We start from the raw sequence: 18,333 nt of genomic DNA, 5'->3' as shown, positions 1-18,333 counted from the left end.
CTCTTATGCTGCATTACAAAAGATTAACTGCAAGCAATGGAGTTTAAATAGCACAGATAAGTGCAGATGGAAATAAACCTGTTTAAAGCTGGAAATATTTGCTGAACCTCCTTGCTGCTTTTAAGATAATTGATCTCTGTATATCTGTATTGAATCTCACCATAAAAGCTTTGAAATGTCTTCTGGCAAAGCCCGGCTCACTTGTGACTCAACCTCTTCTTATCTCTTGAGATTGCAGAGGGGTTGGTTTGGGTTTTTTTGTTTTTTTAAATTCCTCAGCATAGTGGGTGGGGAGCACCCGTGCCAGTGTCAGCACACTTCCCATCCCAGCACCCACCTTCACCCAGCCCAGACCTCTGCAGGCAGTGGGAATGTCTCTAACTCTGCTTCAAGGGCTGTCAGAAAAAGAAATTGGTTTTTAGGTTCCTGCTGTCTGCTCCAGCTGAGGATCTTTGGACACAGCCCTGCCTGGTATTAACGAGTTACATTTTGCTGATAAAGAGAAAGGAAGAAAGGACTCACTTCAGCATTTTGCTTTTTAATGCCCACACCAAGCCCTGGAGCACATTCCCAGCTTCTTCTGCTGTTCAAACATCCTCCAGCTCAGACAGCCAGGGGGGACCTGGGGGGCCTTTGGGCTACCCGTGCCAAAATACCCCCTGGGTGAGCATCACAGAGAGGGATGAGGATGCTGCACATAGCCCTGGGGAGGCCAAGCAAAGCTGGACACCCCAACCAGGGTCGATTTTGTCTGAGAAAGGGAGGACATGGGCAAGGCAAGAAGCCAAGCATGGAAAACAACTTCAAGCCCCCATCCCTGAGCTCCCCCCTGCCCTCCGGGGACCCCGTCTGCAGCTGAACTCCAGGCCAAGCCAGCCCTGCACCAACTTCTCCCCTGCAGAAACATTTATTTGATCCTCCAGCATTGCTTTCAAGATGATTAATCTTTGCCTGGCTGTGTGTTTAGGCTCTCCATAAAGGCAGGTGCATGTGTTCCTCTGCTGCTGCTGTCAGGGCTGTTAATGTAAGCGTCTGTTTTACAGCCCAATTGACAGCAGTATTGTTCTGGCAGGGTTACAGCTCTGACATGTGGAATCAATCTTTTTAACCTGTCAATTAATCAGTGGGCAGCTGTCAGCCCTGCTGAAAGGCCTGAAGGACAGTGCCCTTTCAATGGATTATACTGGATGCTCGGCGGAGTAAAATTGAACGCTTCAGTTTCAAGAAACTCTCCCTGCAGCCAGAGCAAAGCTTCAACCTGCTTTTTTCCCTGGGGGATGCAGACACAGCATCCTCCTGTCCCAGAGCAGGGGTGCCAGCTCAGGTTCCCCCCAATGCCTTCCAGACCTGGGGACCACCACCCTGGGCACATCCCTGCAGCCAGCATCCCCTGCCAGGCTCTAACCTGGAACCCTGGGAAGCACTCCAGGTCATTTCCTCCTGCAGTTCCTCTCTACTTCCTTTAGTCTCCTCCACTATGTCCTTGCCATTTCCAAGGAGTTTTCCCAAACCATTAAAAAAAAAAAAAAAAAAAAAAAGAGGTGGCTGAAGGAACTGACTCTAATCTGTAAGAGTCTCCCTTTTCTTACAACATGTTGGGATTCTCTCTACTGCCTTCGGAGCAAAAAAGGAGAGAAAACATCCCCCCCAAAGTGACTTGGAGTGGCCAAGGTCCCCTGGCAGTGAGCAGCTCAGAGGAAACAAAAGCATAACCTTGAAAATCACTGCATTTCCCCAGTCCCTTCAGCCTAATGTACTGTGGTGCTAGTTGAGCAGCCACTAATTTGATTCATATGAGAAGCTTGACCTTATTCCACCAAGTGTTTTCCAGCCTGGATTTCTCTAACTGCTTGTTTATAGAGAGTATATGGAGCATTTTATGTTTTTGCAGCTGTTTAGGAACTTGCTTTTCTTTTTTTTTTTTTTTTTTTAAGGTGGTCCCAAGGGAGCAGGGTACAAGGCACAGCCTGTCCCAACCATCAGGGTCCCCTCCCTGCTGGCAAGGGAGGAAGGATCATTTATTTGGTGGCTGCATCATTAGGTGGAGGTGACTCCAAATGCTATTATCTTTCTTTAGCAGGAGCAGGGAGCAGTTTGCACCCTCTGGGTAATCTATTTTAGGATCAAAAAAAAAAGCTATGGAGACACAGAAAAGCTCTTCCCAAACCTTCATCGTTTTCTCAGCTGAGGGACCAAGGTGCCAGTGCCTTTCCTGATGATTTTTTGATTGATCTTTCCAAACTGCCTTTTTCCTTGCTTTCCACAGATCATGGAGAGAGGAAGCATTTAAAGTTTATCCCTTTGGACAATTGGTCACAAGCTCAGAAGGACCCTCTTGGTTTTTAGACATGAAGGTAACGAGGGGTTTGAAGGTCTGGGTGACAGCCACGCAACAAGGGGTGGCAAACTGGGAGGTGGGGGGAGAGGCCCTGACCCTTTGCATGAAAAACCACCCCAGGGGCCTGAAAAACCTGCATGGAAAGCAGTTTGAGATGGTCAGGGCTTTGACAAAAAAAAAAAAAAAAGCACCTGAAAGTTGGACACCAACATCAGCACGGAGCAGAGGGATGTGCAACGAGAGCAGGGCTGGAGGCAAACCTCAGGAGGGCTTTGGCTCCCAGACCTTGACCATTTTCCCTTGATTTATTCTCCCCCTGCACTGCAGGAAATAGAGAAATATTATCTCCTGTTTACCACTCGGAGCTGAGATTAAGAACCCTGGCCAAGGTCACCGAGTGAATCTGGAGCACAAAGGGATTGGATGCCAGGGTTACTGGTGCTGCCCCAAGTCCCAGCCCGTGCAGGGAGCTGGGCTTGGAGCCTTCCTGCCTGTCCCTTGATGAAAGACACCTAAAAAAAGAGTAAATAGGCATGGAAATGTTTTCATCTTGGGCCCTGGTATAAAAAGCAGCAAGACCAAGCACCAAATGCCTCCCAATTTGCACCTGACTCTCCTCTTCAGCAAATTGAGCTTTCAGCCCTCATCTTAAACCAGAAAAGATTGCAAGAAGATTATTCATCAGGAAGCTCAGAGGAGTCATTAACACCTATTCTTTTGATGGAGAGGAGAAAAAAAAAAAAAAAAAAAAGAAAAAAAAAGAAAAAAAGAAGTGACCAGCCCTACAACTCAGCTCTGTCCTGCTCCTTTTCCAGCCCCTAATGCTGACTTGGAAGGAGCCCAATTTAGATTCCAAACATCCTCTCCTCCAGGATTTTAAGGTGCTGACTTGGAAGGAGCCCAATTTAGGTGCCAAACCTCCTCTCCTCCGGGATTTTAAGGTGCAACCTGTCAGCTCAAAGGGAGTTTACGGAGCATCCTTTCCCCAGATTTTTTCCCTACAATAATCATTTCTCCCGGCAATAAAAAGACAAAAGCTGAGCTAAGAGTGAGGGGGGTGGCTGGAAATCCCGGGTAGGACCTGGGTGCTGCTCTGCGAGCATCCTGCACCTCGCTGCTGTGATTTCTGGTGTCAAGCCCAGCCCAGCATCCCCGGAGTGAATTCCAGCCCTGGAGGCAGCGGGTGCCCATCTATTATCCTAGATGTAAACAGGTATTCAAATCCCAGCTCCGGAGCCTTCTCCTTGGCATTTAATCATGGCTGTAATCTAAGCCCCGCTCCTTGCCAAGGTCACAACTCTGATTGCTCTTTCTCCAGCGCTGCGGGTTTCGGCGGTGACAGCCTCAGACGAGCCGATTCCTCCCCCAAATTAACTCCGGTGCTCTCCGCGGAATAATTCAGCACCACCCTTGCTCTGAGGAGCAAGGAACCTGTCTCCCACCCCCCAGCAAAAAGGGGAGGTTGCTCAGAGGTGTCTTAAAGCGGGACCCCCTCTCCCAGAAGCTGCGGTGTCCCCCCTGCCAGGAGCAGGGATGTGACACCTTCACCCTCCTGCCTCAGTTTCTCTCCCAGGGCTCCGTCCCCAAGGGAGGAGGAGCTGAGCTGGAAGGGACGGGGAGGCTGAGGCTCTGCAAAGTGGGATTCAGAGAGCATCCCAGCTGACAGAAGAGCCCAGACACAAATGCAGCCAGATCTGTCCTGGGCTGAGCTCAAATCAATGAGATTTGAAGGTGCTCAGCAAAGCCTTTTAAAGGATCAGGTCCTTGAAGTGTAATCAATAATCAGTTCATCATCCTCCCTCCTTCCCTTTCCCCCATGATGCTTTTCTAAAGAGCAGCTCAGTCACTGGCCAAGCAGCAGGCAGTAAATCTGCAGCATATAAAGATGATTTTCATTTCCAATGGGCTACTCTATTTTTCTCTCTAAATATTTCAGGGCAGCTCGATTCACGGCTTCTCCTTTGGCATTAAAAGAAAATAATAATAATATTTTATTTAAAAGGTAGAGAGCAAAGCCCCGAGCACCAAGGGGAGGGTTGGTTTTTTTTTTTTTCTGTTGGTTTTTTTTTTTCTGTATTGTGTTTCAAATGGTTCCCAGCTTCATTACCAGCTCTAAGCAAGTTCTGTATACATCACCTAGTTTAATTCAGCAATAGCATCAGTGTCAATGGGGATCCAGTGGCTGCTGGCTATTGGTCATCTGGACCTGACACAAACTCAATAAATACTCCATAACCCCTGACAGCCCCTCGCAGATTAGCCCGAAATGAACGATTGCACAACCAACACCTGCTGAACCAAATCACTGCCCTGACTGATGGGCCTCTGCTCAGCTCTGACCACAGCTGAGATCAAGGGGGAAGGGAAAGGAAAAGAATGATTTCAGACTCCAAGGAAAGAATTAGAGGGGGTGGCTGGAGTGATTGGAAAACCTGCACCCGGCTCCTCGCTCCTTCCTGCCATGCCCAGAGCCAGCAGCTCCACGCTGCCACCTGACCACAGGATTTCAACACCACCAGCCCCTGGTTTTATTTTGCTATAAATTATTTATGTTCCCCCCAGCAGTTTTATTTCATGTCCTAGAGTATAAATTATGCTATATGTTATTGCTATAAATTATGATTTTTAGATTTTTTTTTTTTAAGCTCTTCGGCGAGGCTTTAACCATTGCTTAAAAAAAAATAAAAAATAAAGTGATTATTTAAAGGTAACATTTTGCAAATGGCTTCAAGAGCTCAGGGTGCTCCAGACTGGGAGCTTTCACTGTCAGACTGAAGCTCAAACCACAGCACATCCTTCCAGAGAGCAATTTTTGGCTCCTGATCACGTTGCCCAAAGTCAGACCCAGAAGAGACCCCCAGGGGCTTTGCTGACCCCTTCTTGCAGGGCTGGGGATGGTTTCAAGGTCTGCAAAACAAGATCTGGATCTTGGGCAAGCACCTTGCAACCAGATTCTCAAAGCTCTCAGCTCCCAAAGACCAAAAATGCTGAGAACCTGACGAAGAGGAGCAAAAACTCAAGGCCATGCTTAGCTTTGAGCACATGGATTTTACTCTTCCAGTGCCTCAGTTTCCCCATAAGCTAAGTAAAGAACATTTTAGTTAGTTAGGCTCTTTTTCTCCAAAGATTGACTTCTTTAGCTTGACTACTTTCACCTCAGGAATAATTCTGCACCAGGAGAAAAAAAATCTTGGGCTGACTCTGGGACTTCCCACTGGGCAGGAGTCAATCCTGCTTTTCCCCAGCCCTCCTGAGGTGCTGAGCTCCCTCCAGTCCCATCCCTGGATCCTGAGCTGGGATCAGGACGTGCCATGGCAATGCAAAGAGCAGGATAATAGCCTTGCTTGTTTTATCATGTTCATTTCTGTCTGCTCAGAATCTGTCATCATTTTCACTACCCAGAATAGCTGTCACTCCAGTTTTGGCTCTAGGATCCTGTTTTGATTCCAGCCCTTATCGAGTTTATCTAGAATCCTTCTGCTCATTTAAAAGAGATGGGGAAAAAAAAATATATATAAAAACACATTTCTCTTATTGAAAGAGCTTCGAGGAGCCTGAAGTGGATCCCAAAAATCCCTCTGTGGGTTTGATGCCCTCCAGCCTAACTGATGCCCCCTTTTTTTTGAAGAGCTGTCTCAATGAGGGACCCACCAAAGACTTTCAGAGGAATGGGATTTGCTGGAGAGCCAGGGCTCAGGTTTGCAGAACCAGTGATGCTCTCACTGCCAGCTTAAATCAGCCAGCAGCCTGACCTCAGGAAGCAGTGTCTTTTCCTCTACATTTTGGCATCTCTCTGAGTTACATCATTCGTGCTGCATTATGTGCTGTTACAGACCAGCAGTCAGGCAAGTTAAGGTGGCATCTGCCTGGGATTTCAAGGCAAATGCACAAGGCTGGGAAACCCAAAGCCACCTTTGCCCTCAGCCAGCTCCCTGACCTCGTCCTGGCTCCTCTGCAGGGAGAGGGGGGGTTCTTGGTGGGCAGAAATCTCCCTGTTTATTTCTGCAAGGTTCTTCTTCCTCCCCCCCCTCCTCATTCTGTATTTTTGTTGGTTTGTTGGTTTTTTTTTTGTTTTTTTTTGACAAGGAAGATGAAGAGTGATTCCTCATCTTTGGGAGGCAGAAGCTTGCTGACTAGAGCTCCATCTGGGGGCACCATCTGGGGATGCCACCAGGCTCCGGAGAGAGGACTTTTGGGGAAGGAGGTGGGGGAGATGGGAAGACCCCACTGGGGTCCAACCCCACGGGCAGGACAGGGTGGGGGGGGGGTCACATCACCCCTACAAAGGCTCCCTGGAGCAGGCAGAGGTGTGAAGACACAGCCTGTCCCCTCTATGGGGACCCCACACCAGGATGTCCCCACCATCCTGCTCCCCAGGGATGTCCCTGGGCACCCACACATCCCCGTGGCTCCCAGAGAGGGCAGTGCCCACCCAACCCATCCCATCCCATCCCATCCCATCCCATCCCATCCCATCCCATCCCATCCCATCCCATCCCATCCCATCCCCATTTTTCCTGCCCCCTCCAGAGATGTGACTGAGTGGCAGCTCTGGGTGAGAGCAATCCCAATCTCACAAATGAGCACTTCTCTCCTTCCCTGCTTAATTTGCTGCTGGCTGCTCTGCAGAAGCCCCTCACCAATTAAGCAATTAGGAGCTAATTTAATTTGCTCTCTCCAGGCTCCAGGAGGGCCCTTGGTGGATGTGCACAGCACCCCCTGGAACCCATGGCACCCACCAGCAAGTGGGTCACAGCCAGAAGTGACACCCTTAAATTCCCCCTCAAATTCCCCCAAAGGGCAGAGACCAAACCCTGAGCACCTCTCTCCAAACCCAGCCCCTCCAGCCCCCCCTGCCTGGCTCTCAGGGTGATGCTGGAAGCAGAAAAAAAATCTCAAATGTCCAGGAAGCTGCAAGAACTGCTCAAGCCTGAACAGGGAACTGAGGTTATTTAAGCTTTTTTTTTTTTTTTTTTTTTTTTAGAGAGCTGGGAGTGACTTCATCTGAATTTTTCATTTCATCTTCGTGATATTTCACAGAGCTTTGATAAAACTTTTCCTTACTTTTTCCAGCTTTTAGGCTACGTTCAATTATTTACTTCATTATATTTTCTACACGTTCTAGCTGCTCTCCATTTTTATATAGGGGGATAAAAAAGAACCATTTTGGCTTTTTCTGAATAATAAAAGATAGATGGGCAGACACACACACACCGGTGTGAAAACCATTTCACAAATTTGCCAGGAAAGAAAAATCTCTTTTCAGGTTTGAATCTCAGTGATGGTTCAAAAGGTGAAGCTGGGGCTGAGCATCCAGGATGGGCCAGGAGGTTTCTGCCTCCTCACTCCACCTCCTGCCAGGAAAATCCAAGGTCTTGGAGTCACGGTGGGCTGGGGAAAGAGGTGATGAAACAGACCATAATATTCTGAAGAACCAGGTGAAAAAAAAAAAAAAATAAAACCCAAACCCACAAGAAACTGATGGCAACATTTTCTGTCTAGCAGGCTCTGCCTTGAAAGAGTTTTTCACTGTAATTGTAATTGATGTTTTCCTTCGTCCTTGTAAAATGCTTTAGTGGTTTGGAAATGATTTAAAGGAGGAATAAATATGCAAAAGCTGAGCAGGTTTCTGTCAGGCTGCAACTCCTCTCCCTGCAGATGGACTGCAAGGCACCTTGCACAGATCGATACCTTTAGGGGACAAATAATTTTGTCTGCCTTCTGTGACATCCCCAGGACATTTCTGATCTACCACCAACCTGAGCAAAGTGCATCAAGTGTTGGGGGCCTTTCATTAGATAATTTGAGGCCAGGGCTGCTGGAATCTCATCTAGAGGTTGGAATCTTCCTGCTGGCTCCCAGAACAAAGCTGTCTTAATTTTCACCACTATTTTTCCACTTAATAAAGGCAGCTAATGAATGGCTGTGATTGAACACACTGCCCCACAAGTCCCACCTCTGGGTTTGAAAAGCATCCCAAACCTCCTCCAAGGAAAAAGGAATTTCCTGCAAAAGCAACTGGAAGGGAATCTAACTAGGAAAAATCTGATTTACAGGGATAAGGGGAATGGCAGTCAGGAGCAGTTTACCCACAAATACCTCTGGCTGCCTGCAAATGTAGCTGCAGATGGCAGAAAAAGTACAGATTTCTAAAGAAGGGCATTTTCAGGTGGTTAGGAGTGAAGTTTGAAGTCCTCCAGCCCACGTTATGAGGAGTTCATGAGGTGAGAGCAGCAGAAGATGACCCAGAGATCCCAGATCCCAAGACTTGGGATCAACCCTGCACCTCTCCCCACTCCTTTGTGACCCCCCCTGCTTGGGAAGATCACTTGGATGGATCCAGGAGCATTTCCCATGCTCCTGGGGGTTATTTCCAACTCAGTCAGAAAGATCCTGGATTTGGTGGCTTCTCAAGCATCCTGCCCAAGACTGGAGAATGTTTGGGAAGGTTGGAGCTCCTGGATGCTAGCAGGGTGGTGCCTGGCTGGGTGCCTCTGGAAATGAGGATATTAATGAAGCAGAATTTGTAATTGAATGAGATTTATTGCACAATTCAGAATATTCAGGTACCCAGAGCCTCGGATGGGTGTCTCATTTGAAACCCAACTAAATTAATGCTTGCCTTACCAGTTGGTTTTTTGGCAGCACAGCCAAAGTAATTGACTAAAAAGAAAGAGACCAGCTCACTGAAGAGCAGCAAGATTCCTGAGACAGCTCAACAGGGCTGGAGTACAACCAGATGCCACGGTGATGGGCCAAGGAGAGGACAGAAAATAATTTAGGAGCCAGAACCTGTGCCCAGACACTCCCAGAGCACATTTTTGCTGCCTGGAAATGCCCTCTAGACACAGCACCCTTCTCTGAAATGACTTCTAAACAAGAACAAAATAAATAAATAAAAAAAAAAAAAATCAAATCACAGTCCCGAGATGTCGTTGTTGTTATTATTATTATTCTTATTCTTTTAAAAAGTTACTTCTGAAGACTGCTGTGCTGCTGACATTCCCTTCAAACTGCAATAACTAACCTGTCACAGCCTACAAACACTGACAATGCAGCACCGTGTGGGGTTGACTTAATAAACCTCATTTACATTCATTTTGATTCGCTCAGGCATTGAAAAACATTTCACAGGGAAAAAGAAAGAAGTAGGAACCTCTCCAAGCTGACATGATGTTTGCTGATATGATACGAATGGACTTAATAGCAGCACGTAGAGGAACATGAATTCCTTACAATATTTGCAAATGGGCTTCTTTTTATTTACCTGCAATTTTTTTTTTTGGTTTTTTCAACCCCTTCTTCTGGGCTGGTGCCAGCCCTGCCGTGGCCACAGCTCTGTGCCACCAAGGTGCTGGTGGCCTCCTGGCCTCAGGGGTTAGGATGGGGACCTCACCACGCAGCTGCTGGCTGCAATTTTGATTTTTCTGGCTCCAGAATCTGAGGCTTTGGCTTCTCAGGCTGCCTTGGATGAGAGGTGTTCCCTGAGCTCTGAGCCAGAGTTCCAAAATCTCCCCAAATCACAGAAAGTTAGGGGTTGGGAGGGAGATCATCAAGTTCAACCCCCACCTCAAAGCTCCATTTTTAAAAAAATGTTTTGCACATCCCTTTCCTTAAATTTCCCAATGCCTGGCATCCCTTTTCTCCTGCATCCCACCGACTCCTGATGCTGGGAGTCTGCACAGAGCTGGCAAAATCACAAGAAGGCTCCAAGTTTATCTTACCTTGAAGAGTGCTAAACACACAAGGCACGGGAGGTTTATTTCTGCTGAGATTTTTCCTGCTGACGTTGGTTTAAAATAAGTTCCTCCTGATTTACATCTGCCCAAGATCAGAATGAACCAGAAGGAGTTGTAGCAGGATAGGATTCTGCAGATGAACACATGGGGCTCGTTTGGTTTCTCTTATCTGATTTGCAGCACAGAGAGAGACAGTTTAATTTCAAGCACAGGCCCTGAGCCATTGAGAACAGGAAAGAAAAACCAAAAAAAAAAAAAAAAAAAAAAAAAAAAAAAAAAAAAAAATCACCCAGCCAACCCAAAAAAAGAACCCCAAACCCTGAAAAAGTATCACAGTCAAGCAAGTTGGAGAGGTCCATGGAGCTGGGAAACTCTCTGCAAAGGGGAAAAGAGTGCCACAAGCTGAAAAATAATGCCAAGGGGCAAGGTAGAGGGGAAAATGTTTTGCCACACATGTGACCCAATGGGATTTGAGGAAAAACTCAGAGCTCTGAGCTCTTGGGAGTCACCCTGAGGAGCTGCAGGGCCCAGAAACTCGGGGAAGCTTCTGGAATCGCTGAAGCAAAGGGAGAGAGGAGGAGGAGCACCAGGAGGGCTTTTGGGGGGCCCAGCAGACAGATATTAACTTCTTGGGGGGGCTCAGAGCACCCTGGGCTCCCCAGACCCTGACCAGCAGCTCAGGATTTGTACCAAGTGAAGCAGAGCCCAGGTGGGGTCTGTCTGGGGTGTGCTGGACCCAGCCCCAAGTGAGAGGTGGTGCTGAGCAGCCCTGCAGCCCATTTTTAGCCCCAGGATGATGTTGACCAAGACAGGGATTTGTATCCTCCCCTCACAGACCTTCTTGTCCCCCCCCCCAGAGCCTTCTCCTCTCCCTGCCCTCCTCCAGCATCCATCATGGGGCTGTGGCTCCAGCTGTTCCTCAGCCTCCCAGATGTTTTCAGGCCACCACTGAGATGGGTGCCTCGTTCCCTCTTCCTCCTTCTCCTCCAGACTTGGGCAAAATTGACAAAGCAAGAGGACAGGGGAAATTGAGTTGTAGGATTCCCCTTTGGGGAGTCTCACTTTGCTGCTGGTATTTGAAAGTGCTCATTTCCTACATCTCCTGATGAGAGTTCCTATCGACCAGTGACCCCTAAATGCCTCTGCCAATCAATAGTCCCCAGCATCTTATTGACAGCTCTCCTGACAGCTCTCCCCGTGCAGGAAAGCAGGGCCAGCACTGGCCCTGAGCTGGCAAGGGCCGTGGCAAGAACAGGGATGACTCCCAGGTGGTATTGACACCCTAAATGGGTTTCCCTTAGCAGGCAGGGAAGATGCAGCCAATACTGCTTATTGCTTAGGGTGGGGATTTCCTCTGCATTGAGGCAACATCATCCCCAAACCCCCCACCCCCTTCAGCAGCTCCTGGGCTGGGGGTTTTGAGGAGCTCCAAGGCACCTGGAGATGGGCAACCCCCTCATGGGCTTCTTATTTGTCAAGATCTTGTCAACAACCCCCAAAAAAGAGCATTTCCCTCCTGTCCCTGGCTCACTCCAAGCCACCTCTCCTTCCCCTGCAAGGCCTTGGTCCTCCTGCAGTGAGACAGATGCTGCCCACAAAGTGGGACCCAACCCTGAGAGCTCAGAATCCCCCCATCTCCTGCAGAAAACCACCCTAAAATTCTCATAGTCCTGGGCTCTTCCAGATGTTGGCACCCTGGGAGGCACCAGGACCCACCCCATCTGCTTTGGTTTTGCACATCTGGGTGCCAGGAGAAGCTGCAGGAGCCCCACCTGGAGCAGCACTTTGGGTGTTTGCAGTAAATCCTCCCAGCAAACACCTCCAGAGCCCACCACTCATCCAGGCAAGGGGGGAAAAAAAAAAATAAAAAATGAAAGAATATTGAACTTCTAATGCACTGTAATTACCAAATGATCCTATCTCAGAAGCAATGGGGACCCATGGGATTTATTGCTGTATTAACAGTGGTTTTCCATTGCATTACTTAATGAATAATGTCTAGGCTAATAGCACACCAAAAAAAAAAAAAAAAAAAGAAAAAAAAAAAGAGAGAACACAACTCCAGTGTAATTATTATTTCTTCTAATGCACTGCTTACATAAATACCCATCTCTCTTTATTGGGTTGTTGTTTAAAAAATGCTTCCTATTAAATTGCCACTGGTGCAAGGCATACATTATGATGATTATTTCTTGCTTTTTGCTACATGAGGATATTCTCCCCCTCCCTGATGCTCTCCCATACCCAACAGACCCCTCTGTCCCCATCCCCACCCCTGGGGCCACCTTCCCTTTGGCTACCTGGCTTCTCCAAAAGCTGCAGAGATCTCAGCTGTGCAAACAGCCCAGCCTCTGTTTATTTTGGTAGCCTCACAAAATATTTATGGAGAGTTATTCGAGCAGAAAGGCTGAATGGAGATCATTGCAATGTGTCAAATTAAAGAGTGCTTAATGCTGCCTAATCTCCTGGTAATTACTGTTGTGGCAGGGGCTGGCATTAGAGCTGGGTAAGAGAGCTAATGATAGGCAGATAGGAGCCAGGAGGGTGGAGAGCAAGCTTCTGGCATCAGGCAGCTCCAACAAGTGGCTCTTTTTCTCTCTCCATTTATCAAAAAACTCCCCTCACCATCTCAGGAGCATCCTCACTCCTGCACAGGGTTTTTGGTGCTGTGGTAATAAACTGAGGCCCCAAGGCCAGGTCTTGGTGATGGGCACAACCCCTTGGAGCTTCACCCTCAATTAAAACAAAGTTTTGTTCTCTCCACTGTAGAGCTGGGGAATGAAAGTACCTAGAGACTAAGAGAGCCAGCAAATAATAATAGGAATAATAATAATAATAATAAATGCTACTTGGAACTGCTGATGCTTATCTGAACTTTGTGGCAAAGTAATTACTGGGGCTGTGATTAGATCTGCATCCCGAGCATCCCCTGCTCCCACCACTGCTACACTTCCAGTGCCAAAACCCCACACCTGTGGGGTCAGGGGGGCTCCAATCCTCGTGGCTTGTCTGGGTTTTGTCCTTGATGAGGGCAGCAGCAAGAGGAAGAGAAAAAGGGAGAGAGTTGGCTCGATGGGCTTCAGGGGTGGGGCTGGACCAGTCTGCTCAGTGGGCTTTAGAGGTACCAAGAGGTTACTGGGAACATTCCCAAGGAAACACTGGATTTATCCCTTTATTTTTCCCCTCTGTCTTTAATCATAATCCTGGTTTTGCAACAGCAAAGCCACTGCTCTGGCAACAAGCTGTGATGTCAGAAGAAGTTGGTTCTGACATCATCAGGAAAATAAGCAGGAGCAGCTGATGAACAGAGCAAGAAATGTTCCTATCTTGATGCCAACCACCTAGGACTGGAAAATGAGCTTTCTGAGCTCTCCTAGATGCACACCTTGTGACAGGGCATAGTTTTGGGGCTGAAAAATGGGATTCAGCCTTTTCCCCATCACCAGAAGCTCAGCAGTACCCTGAGTACTCCAAGAAGCCAAGAGCAGAGTTGGGGATGTCTGCATCTCAGGGATGACTGCCCTGGAGCCTCAGCCCAAGGTTGTCCCAAGCATCAACCATCCCAGGAACTCCAAGAGCTTCAGGACTCTCCATCTCCCACTGGTGGGAGGGAGAGGAATCCAGGGAAAAGCTGAAGCAGAGGAGGGAGGGAGGGATGAACCGGTCTGTTCCAGTTAGAGAGCTCTGCAAGCGAGGGGTTCATCATTAACTGTCAGACAGTGGTTTTAATCAGCCCTGCTCCTCGGTGGAAGATAGATTTAATATCAAGGCACATTTTCAGAGCCATTAGTTTAATTATGACAGGTGTCTGCAAACTGGATGGCTCTGCTTTCAGGCTGTGAATGACAGCCTTTAATTCCCTGGGCCCACAGGGGCCACGAGGGTACTTGACAAAAATGATCTTCCATTAAAGCATAAGTGTTTCTTTCTTTCTTCCTGCCTTTCTTTCTTTTTTTTTTTTTTATATACATATATAAATATATATTTCTCTCCTTCTGCTCTCCCTCCTTGCTGTGCTTCAAAGTGAGAGCTGATCAGAAAATTGCCCTTTAGTGGGAAGCCAAATCATTTTCCTTGCCCATTAGGGCTCCCATTACAGGTTGGGAAGGCCGTGCCCTGTGTTCTCTGACCAGGCACAAGCCCTGCAATTTCCTGCTTAACTTTTCCATCATCCCTCCCTCTTTCAGTGAATAAATAGGTAAATAAACAACAACACCACCCAGCAGCAGCTCTGGCTGCCTGGAGGACTCTGCTCCTCCCAAGCAGAGATTAAATCCAGCTTATTCTGAGCCCCCCAGGTCTAAAGCTGGAAATGTTGCCTGATTCCAGCATCCAGCTGGGGATGTGTGCTGGGATCCTGGCTGGACAGTGACCTCTGCTGCAGAGCTCAGAAGATGCCAGGATCCAGCTCTGGAGGAAGGGAGCAGCTCACCCCCAGATGCCACCTCCAAGACTTTTCCAGCCTTTTTTTTTTTCCCCCCAACAAGTTGCAGGGAGCCCCAGAGAGCAGAAAGGGAAATGAAAGGGGACAGGGAGGGCTCAGCCTGCCTGGGACACACTGCTAACAGCTTCTCAGCAAGAGAAAACATTCCTCCAGCTCTCCCAAGACAGAAATCAACTCCCCCAAGGCCCTTCCAGCCTCTGTGCAGTCTGGAGTCTTTCAAGAGTGTTTCTAAAAGGTCAAAAGGAAATATCACTTCTACTTTTCCCCCAAGTCTGCTTTTGAAACACTTAAATCTCCAGCCAGCCCTAAATGCTGGGTTGTTGTTCTGTTTTTTTTTTCCCCTTACCCTTAACTCACGGGGTCCCTTGTTATCTCCCCATGTCCATGACCTTTCTGTCATGTGTTTAGGAGCTGATGACTGCTAGTTAAGACCTGCCAAACTCATTCCACTTGTGAGACAAACCACACCAGTCCCAAAGGGCACCAGGGAAATCACTTCTCACCCAACCCTTCCAAACCCTGCTATAAGACATCATTTTAGATCTCCTCTGGCATAAAGCAGCAGAGCTCCAGGTAGGGATGACAAAACTCTACTGATTGATGCTACCTCAGTAGCTGGGAGGGATTCCTGCCTTGAGGACTGACAGAATTTTTATTTTTATTATGACTTTTTATTTTTTGCATCCCTTTATGCAATGAACTTGTCTAAGTGATGATGCAGACCCAGGTTCAGGTCAAGAGAGGTTCTCCTCCCCCTCTATTCTGCATTGGTGAGGCCACACCTGGAGTATTGTGTCCAGTTCTGGGCCCCTCAGTTCAAGAAGGACAGGGAAGTGCTTGAAAGAGTCCAGCACAGAGCTACTGAGATGATTAAGGGAGTGGAACATCTCCCTTATGAGGAAAGGCTGAGGGAGCTGGGTCTCTTTAGTTTGGAGAAAAGGAGACTGAGGGGTGACCTCATCAATGTTTTCAAATATGTAAGGGGTGAGTGTCAGGGAGATGGAGTTAGGCTTTTCTCAGTGGTGACCAGTGATAGGACAAGGGGTAATGGGTGTAAATTGGAGCATAGGAGGTTCAAGTTGAATATCAGAAAAATTTTTTTACTGTAAGGGTGACAGAGCCCTGGAACAGGCTGCCCAGGGGGGTTGTGGAGTCTCCTTCACTGGAGACATTCAAAACCCCCCTGGACACGTTCCTAGGGGATGTACTCTAGGGGGCCCTGCTCTGGCAGGGGGGGTTGGACTAGATGATCTTTCCAGGTCCCTTCCAACCCCTAGGATTCTATGATTTAGATGGACACTGGCATCCAATGCTTCAAGAGATTTATTTAAAAAAGGACCCAGGTGATGCAGCCCCTCAGCATGAACTCTTTTCAAATGGGAATCAGATGTAGAGGATGCTTCAGAGTTTTTGGAGAACCATCCAACCACCTCTTTGCCCAGAGCAGCTTTGGAAACGTGGCCTGGGGGTGCTGAACTCCAGAAAGCCACTGGAGTTACATGGGAAAGAGACATTTTCAAGATCCATGCCCCAAGTTTCTGGCAAAAAAGTTGATTCAGTTGCTGCAGAACTTTCCAATTCTGATGTATTTCTCAAGATCACAGTCCTTCCTTCCCTTCCCTTTCCATCCTGGTTGGAAGTAACCCTGCTTTTTTTCCTCCCCAGAAGGGGTCTGGCAGGTCCCAACCCAGGAGAAACCTGGGAGAAGAAGCAAAAGTTATGGAAGTCCAAACCCATTAAATTACACACATTCAAAACAAAGAACATGGGAAGTTGGCAGAAGGAGAAGGTGTCTGAGTTACCAGAGCAGCCATAACTCAAAAGCTGACAAATGAGGGGGGTTTGAAATGAGTATTTATTCTGCTATTTAATAATAAAACCCCAGAATGTGGAAACTATGATCCTGCTCCATCACATTGTCTTTAGTGCCTCCAAGGACAAAAGCTCTGGTGTGGTTTAAATCCTTCAATGCCTTCCTTGAAGTGTTTCACTGCAGCAAAGTCCATGATCAGCAGGGAAAGGAATTCCCTGGATTTCATGGCTTCTGAAACTTTGGAGCTCAGAGCTGCATTGAGCAGTGCAGGGGACATGATCCCAAAGCAAGCCCACCAGCTCCAAATCACCTCCTTGGTAAAAATTAACATCTCCAAAACTTCCCAGCTTTAGGGGAAATCCAACTCAAGGATTCTCTCCCCATCTGCCAGCATCTCAGCAGCAATCCAGATGTGCAGAACCTCCCCCAGGGGGGATTTGAAGGCTCCACTGTCCCTAAAGCCAGTCTGTCCCCAATGATTATCTTCATGCATCACAATCCACCACCCCAAATGAGTCCCCAAATCAGCCTGGTTCCTCCCCAAAAAGCACAGCCCTCCAGAACCAGGCCCAGGCTCTCAAACCCTTGTGTTTGCTTTTGGTTTGGGGATGAACTTCACCCCCCAGCAAGGAGTTCATGTACCCATCTGGGTACACACAGCCAACAACTGCACAAAAGTAAATAAAAGCCAGAAAAAACAGCTTGTCACATCACAAAGGGGTCTTAAACACCCCATGTAGAAACCACTAATGGCTCTTGTGGAAAGCCACTGAAAAGAAGATGTCCACGTGGGGTTTTTATTTCCTTCACCTTCAGTGTTATGGAACAATCAAGGGAGAAACAGGACTTGCTTTCAAATCCCTTACCAGAAGAGCAGAGCAATATTAACACCTCCACACTGCCAGCCCAAAGAAATCCAACATCACAATTCCCAGGGCCTGGGAGATGCTGAGCATGGTTCCTTTCTGGCTGGGAAAGCTGCTTAGGCAGACAAAAGGGACAGAGCAGGATATTTGGGAATCAGCTTTTCAGCAGCTTTGCTTCCTTTCTTCTCCTCCACGGAGAAAAAAAAAAAAAAAAAAGCCACAAATGATCAGCTGAGCCATGAAAAAGCATCTCCCCAAGATTACATGAGGATGAGAGCAGACACCAGGAACTGGAAACGTGCTGGGACATGCTGGTGGTGGTGGTGGGAGAGGTTTTCTTTCTGGAGAATGATGCAAGGAAGCAGCAGGTCCAGGGAAAAAATCCTCCCAGGGAAAAATAAATTCAGGACTGTCCCAGACAAAAAACTGGCAGAACAAAGCTTGGAAAAAAAAAAATAACCAAAACCTTACAGGCTTCAAGGAAAGGCAGCCCTGCAGTACCAGTGCTGGGGTTGCTCATTATTTAAGGTAAAAAACATGGAATTAAAAAAAGCTGACTCAGGGCTTTTAGTGCCTGGGGTTGCCAACACTGTCAGGGCACAAATGGTGTTCAGAGGTTCTGCTCACCTGCAAATCACAGCAAATTGTGGGTAACTCACACTTCAAGCAGCAAGCCTGTAATTTTCTGTCCTGCTTTATTTCCTGCTTTCTCTTCTGACCTTGTTATTTTTGTGGTCCTGGCTTGATACAGCAAGTGGGAAAAAACCAAACCAAAACACCAAAAAGCTCCATTTTTTTTCCAAGCAAAGCTGTTTCATCTCGGAAGAGGTGGTGAAATTTTCTGCCTGGTGGCAAACACACAACCTATAATCCCAAGTAAAAAAGCATTACAGGCTTCTGCAGCAGCACAGGGACACATTCCCTTGGAGAAAGTGGCAGGAATTTTCTTAAGGTCAATCTCTGACTCCAGGAGGGACAAACAGCAGATTTTACAGGCTGGCAACCAGTCAGCTTGTTGTTATTCAGAGCAGTGTGAGCCTGTTCATTTGTGTTTCACTGGAATTAAAAAAAAAAAAAAGAAAAGAAAAAAAATAAAGACACATCACAAAGATCAGCTCTCCAGCTAGAAGGCT

General features: G+C 47.5%; 1 protein-coding gene and 1 long non-coding RNA gene across 3 annotated transcripts in view; one reads left to right on the top strand and one right to left on the bottom strand.

Moving 5' to 3' along the window:
• Positions 1 to 18,333, top strand: part of BRF2 (BRF2 general transcription factor IIIB subunit) — a 437,620-nt gene that overhangs the window by 199,977 nt on the left and 219,310 nt on the right. The window lies entirely within an intron of this gene.
• The window catches only part of LOC139788896 (uncharacterized), a 67,113-nt gene continuing 66,658 nt past the window's right edge, over positions 17,879 to 18,333 (bottom strand). For both annotated transcript variants that reach the window (XR_011722977.1, XR_011722978.1), the window contains one exon: positions 17,879 to 18,256. This is a non-coding gene — a long non-coding RNA (uncharacterized lncRNA). The remainder of the gene's footprint in view (positions 18,257 to 18,333) is intronic.

This window comes from Heliangelus exortis, chromosome 30 (genome assembly GCF_036169615.1).
Source record: "Heliangelus exortis chromosome 30, bHelExo1.hap1, whole genome shotgun sequence".
Lineage (NCBI taxonomy): Eukaryota > Metazoa > Chordata > Aves > Apodiformes > Trochilidae > Heliangelus > Heliangelus exortis.
This window is presented reverse-complemented; position numbering and strand designations above follow the sequence as displayed.